Genomic DNA, 6,377 nt, shown 5'->3' with positions numbered 1-6,377 from the left:
AACACCGAATAATGCACCACAAGTAGGATGTAATTTCATTGCATAACTATTGACTTTCGTGCTTGCATAGGGAATCACAAACCTTAACACCAATATTCTTACTAAAGCATAATTAATCATCAACATGACTCACATATTATATCATCATATCGCAAAACTATTGCAAGGAATCAAGTTTATTTTGTCCAATGATCTTCATGAAAGTTTATATTATATCCTCCTTGGATATCTATCACTTTGGAACTAGTTTCATATGTTGCTTTTAATAAGCTCAAACAAATATAAGTGAAGAACATGAGCATAAAAAATTTCTTCTCTCAAAATAATTTAAGTGAAGTAAGAGAGAATTTCTTAAAAAAATTACTAACTCTCAAATAAATCTAAGTGAAGCATGAGAGAATTTCTTCAAAAATACTAAAGCACACCATGCTAAAAAAGATATAAGTGAAGCACTAGAGCAATTTCATAGCTCATAAAGATTTGAGTGAAGTATAGAGAGCATTCTAACAAGTCATAGCATCATTTTGGCTCTCTCAAATAGGTGTGTCCAGCAAGGATTCATGACTTAAAATAAAAAGCAAAACAAGCAAAGACTCACATCATACAAGACGCTCCAAGCAAAACTCATAATATGTGACGAATAAAAATATAGTTTCAAATAAAATACCGATGGTTGTTAGAAGAAACAGGGGATGCCACTCGGGGGCATTCCCAAGATTAGTTGCTTGATACTTCTTGGATATTCTCTTGGAGTGCCTCGGGCATCCCCAAGCTTAGCATTTTGCTAATCCTTATTCCTTCATCCATCGTAATATTACCCAAAACTTGAAACTTCAATCACACAAAACTCAACAAAACCTTCGTGAGATCCGTTAGTATAAGAAAGCAAATCACTACTATAAGTACTGCTACAAACCCATTCATATTTTATTTTTTCATTATATCTACTGTATTCCAACTTTTCTATGGCAAAAAGTCTTCAAAGTAAACCATAGAATCATCGAAACAAGCACACAACGCAAAGAAAACAGAATATGTCAAAAACAGAATAGTCTGTAGCAATCTAGATATTTTGAATACTTCTGTAACTCCAAGAATTCTGAAAATTTAGGACAACGTGAGAAATTTGTATATTAATCTTCTGCAAAAAGAATCATTATTTTATCACGCTTCTATTAAAAACTAAAATTATTTCCGTGAGCGCAAAAGTTTCTGTTTTTCAGCAAGATCAAATCAACTATCACCCAACATGATCCCAAAGGCTTTGCTTCGCACAAACACTAATTAAAACACAAAAAACACAATCATAACAGTAGCATAATTGTGCAATCACTCAAGAACAAAAAAAAAGACAAAAATAAATTTTATTCATTTGGTTGCCTCCTAACAAGCGCTATCGTTTTATGCCCCTAACTAGGCATAATGCAATGGATCTAAGTAGTCATCTTTGTTCCCCAACTCTTCAATCAAACACTTGGAATTCTTTAAGGATTTAGTATACAAATTTTCAATGACAATACTCCTAAGAACGAGGTTGAAAAATTCATTCTTGCAAGTAGGTTCTCTTATCACTTCAATAAAATTGGGATGGATACTAATCACCTTAAGATCTTCTTTATTATTACTAGAAGTTGCACCCTTGTTCTTGTTGGGGAACGTAGCAGAAATTCAAAATTTTCTACGCGTCACCAAGATCAATCTATGGAGTAATCTAGCAACGAGGGGAAGGGGAGTGCATCTACATACCCTTGTAGATCGCGAGCGGAAGCGTTCAAGAGAACGGGGTTGATGGAGTCGTACTCGTCGTGATCCAAATCACCGATGATCCTAGCGCTGAACGGACGACACCTCCGCGTTCAACACACGTACAGAGCAGCGACATCTCCTCCTTCTTGATCCAGCAAGGGGGGAGGAGAGGTTGATGGAGATCCAGCAGCACGACGGCGTGGTGGTGGAAGTAGCGGGATTCCAACAGGGCTTCGCCAAGCGCTGCGGGAGGAGGGAGGTGTGTCACGGGAGGGAGAGGGAGGCGCCAGGGCTTAGGTATTGCTGCCCTCCCTTCCCCCCACTATATATAGGGCCAAGGGAGCGGGGGGCGCAGCCTTGGCCATTCCTCCAAGGAAGGGTGCGGCCAGGGAGGAGTCCTTCCTCCCCAAGGCACCTCGGAGGTGCCTTCCCCTTTTAGGACTCTCCCTTTTTCTTATCTCTTGGCGCATGGGCCTCTTGGGGCTGGTGCCCTTGGCCCATATAGGCCAAGGTGCACCCCCTACATCCCATGTGGCCCCCCGGGGCTGGTGGACCCCCTTGGTGGACCCCCGGACCCCTTTCGGCACTCCCGGTACAATACAGATAAAGTGCGAAACTTTTCCGGCGACCAAAATAAGACTTCCCATATATAAATCTTTACCTCCGGACCATTCCGGAACTCCTCGTGATGTCCGGGTTCTCATCCGGGACTCCGAACAACTTTCGGGTTACCGCATACTAATATGTCTATAACCCTAGCGTCACCGAACCTTAAGTGTGTAGACCCTACGGGTTCGGGAGACAGGTAGACATGACCGAGATGACTCTCCGGTCAATAACCAACAGCGGGATCTGGATACCCATGTTGGCTCCCACATGTTCCACGATGATCTCATCGGATGAACCACGATGTCGGGGATTCAATCAATCCCGTATACAATTCCCTTTGTCTATCGGTATGTTACTTGCCCGAGATTCGATCGTCGGTATCCCGATACCTTGTTCAATCTCGTTACCGGCAAGTCTCTTTACTCGTTCCGTAACTCACATCATCCCGTGATCAACTCCTTGGTCACATTGTGCACATTATGATGATGTCCTACCGAGTGGGCCCAGAGATACCTCTCCGTTTACACGGAGTGACAAATCCCAGTCTCGATTCGTGCCAACCCAACAGACACTTTCGGAGATACCTGTAGTGCACCTTTATAGCCACCCAGTTACGTTGTGACGTTTGGTATACCCAAAGCATTCCTACAGTATCCGGGAGTTGCACAATCTCATGGTCTAAGGAAGTGATACTTGACATTAGAAAAGCTCTGAGCAAACGAACTACACGATCTTGTGCTAGGCTTAGGATTGGGTCTTGTCCATCACATCATTCTCCTAATGATGTGATCCCGTTATCAACGACATCCAATGTCCATGGTCAGGAAACCGTAACCATCTATTGATCAACGAGCTAGTCAACTAGAGGCTTACTAGGGACATGGTGTTGTCTATGTATCCACACATGTATCTGAGTTCCTATCAATACAATTCTAGCATGGATAATAAACGATTATCATGAACAAGGAAATATAATAATAACCTATTTATTATTGCCTCTAGGGCATATTTCCAACAGTCTCCCACTTGCACTAGAGTCAATAATCTAGTTCACATCACCATGTGATTAACACTCACAGGTCACATCACCATGTGACCAACATCAAAGAGTTTACTAGAGTCAACAATCTAGTTCACATCACTATGTGATTAACACTCAATGAGTTCTGGTTTGATCATGTTATGCTTGTGAGAGAGGTTATTAGTCAACGGGTCTGAACCTTTCAGATCCGTGTTTGCTTTACGAATATCTATGTCATCTTGTGGATGTTACCACGCGCTATTTGGAGCCATTTCAAATAATTGCTCTACTATACGAATCCGGTTTACTACTCAGAGTCATCCGGATTAGTGTCAAAGTTCGCATCGACGTAACCCTTTACGACGAACTCCTTTTCACCTCCATAATCGAGAAAATTCCTTAGTCCATTAGTTACTAAGGACAAGTTCGACCGCTGTCATGTGATCCATTCTCGGATCACTATTGTACCCCTTGACCAACTTATGGCAAGGCACACTTCATGTGCGGTACACAGCATAGCATACTATAGAGCCTACGTCTAAAGCATAGGGGACGACCTTCGTCCTTTCTCTCTCTTCTGCTGTGGTCAGGTCTTGAGTCTTACTCAATACTCACACCTTGTAACACAGCTAAGAACTCCTTCTTTGCTGATCTATTTTGAACTCTTTCAAAACCATGTCAAGGTGTGTGTTCTTTGAAAGTATCATCGGGCGTCTTGATCTATCTCTATGGATCTTGATGCCCAATATGTAAGCAGCTTTATCCAGGTCTTCCTTTGAAAAACTCCTTTCAAACAACCCTTTATGCTTTCTAGAAATTCTACATCATTTCGGATCAACAATATGTCATTCACATATACTTATCAGAAATGTTGTAGCGCTCCCACTCACTTTATTGGAAATACAAGTTTCTCATAAACATTGTATAAACCCAAAGACTTTGATCATCTCATCAAAGCGTACATTCCAACTCCGAGATGCTTACTCCAGTCCTTAGAAGGATTGCTGGAGCTTTGCATACCTTTTAGCATCCTTAGGATCGACAAAACCTTTTTGATTGTATCACATACAACCTTTCCTTACGAAAACTGGTAAGGAAACTTGTTTTGACATCCATCTGCCAGATTTCATAAATGCAGCTAATGCTAACATGATTCCGACGGACTTAAGCATCGCTGCGGATGAGAAAATCTCATCGTAGTCAACTCCTTGAACTTTGTGAAAATACTCTTTCCACAAGTCGAGCTTCATAGACGGTAACATTACCGTCCATGTCCGTCTTCTTCTTAAAGATCCATTTATCTCAATGGCTTGCCGATCATCGGGCAAGTTCACCAAAGTCCATGCTTTGTTCTGATACATGGATCCTATCTCGGATTTCATGGCTTCTAACCATTTGTGGGAATATGGGCCCACCATCGCTTCTCCATAGCCCGTAGGTTCATTGTTGTCTAACAACATGACTTTCAAGACAGGATTACGCACTACTCTGAAGTAGTACGCATCCTCGTCGTCCTACGAGGTTTGGTAGTGACTTGATCCGAAGTTTCATGATCACTATCATAAGCTTCCACTTCAATTGGTGTAGGTGCCACAGGAACAACTTCCAGTGCCCTGCTACACACTAGTTGAAGTGACGGTTCAATAACCCTATCAAGTCTCCACCATCCTCCCACTCAATTCTTTCGAGAGAAACTTTTCCTCGAGAAAGGACTCTTCTAGAAGCAATTACTTTTGCTTCCAGATCTGAAATAGGAGGTATACCCAACTGTTTTGGGTATTCTATGAAGATGCATTTATCCGCTTTGGGTTCGAGCTTATCAGCCTGAAACTTTTCACATAAGCATCGCAGCCCCAAACTTTTAAGAAACGACAACTTAGGTTTCTCTAAACGGTGTCGTCTCAACGGAATTGCGTGGTGCCCCTTTTAAAGTGAATGCGGTTGTCTCTAATGCCTAACCCATAAACGATAGTGGTAATTCGATAAGAGACATCATGGTATGCACCATATCCAATAGGGTGCAGTTATGATGTTCGGACACACCATCACACTGTGGCGTTCCAGACGGTATTAATTGTGAAGCACTTTCCACAATGTCTTAATTGTGTGCCAAACTCGTAATTCAGATACTCATCTCTATGATTATATCACAGACATTTTATCCTCTTGTCACGACGATCTTCAACTTCACTCTGAAATTACTTGAACCTTTCAATAATTCAGACTTGTGTTTCATCAAGTAAATACACTCAGCATCTACTCAAATCATCTGTGAAGTAAGAACATAACGATATCCACTGCATGCCTCAGCACTCATTGGACTACATACATCAAAATTCCAATAAGTTGCTCTCTTGTTCCATCTTACTGTAAACGAGGACTTTCAGTCATCTTGCCCATGTGGTATGATTTGCATGTCTCAAGTGATTCAAAATCAAGTGAGTCCAAACGATCCATCTGCATGGAGTTTCTTCATGCATATATACCAATAGACATGGTTCGCATGTCTCAATCTTTTCAAAAACGACTGAGTCCAAAGATCCATCTACATGGAGCTTCTTCATGCGTTCTATACCAATATGACTCAAATTGCAGTGCCATAAGTATGTGGTACTATCATTACTATTTTATATCTTTTGGCACGAACATGTGTATCACTACGATCGAGATTCATTTTAGGTGCAAGACCATTGAAGGTATTATTCAAATAAACAGAGTAACCATTATTCTCCTTAAATGAATAACCGTATTGCGATAAACATAATCCAATCATGCTCAACGCAAACACCAAATCTTGATGGTAGAGGGAGCATGCGATGCTTGATCACATCAACCTTGGAAACACTTCCAACACATATCGTCATCTCACATTTAGCTAGTCTCCGTTTATTTCGCAGCTTTTATTTTGAGTTACTAACACTTAGCAACCGAACCGGTATCTAATACCCTGGTGCTGCTAGGAGTACTAGTAAAGTACACATTCATATAATGTATATCCAAT

Source organism: Triticum aestivum, chromosome 3D (assembly GCF_018294505.1).
Source record: "Triticum aestivum cultivar Chinese Spring chromosome 3D, IWGSC CS RefSeq v2.1, whole genome shotgun sequence".
Classification (NCBI taxonomy): domain Eukaryota; kingdom Viridiplantae; phylum Streptophyta; class Magnoliopsida; order Poales; family Poaceae; genus Triticum; species Triticum aestivum.
Note: the sequence above shows the minus strand (reverse complement) of the source record.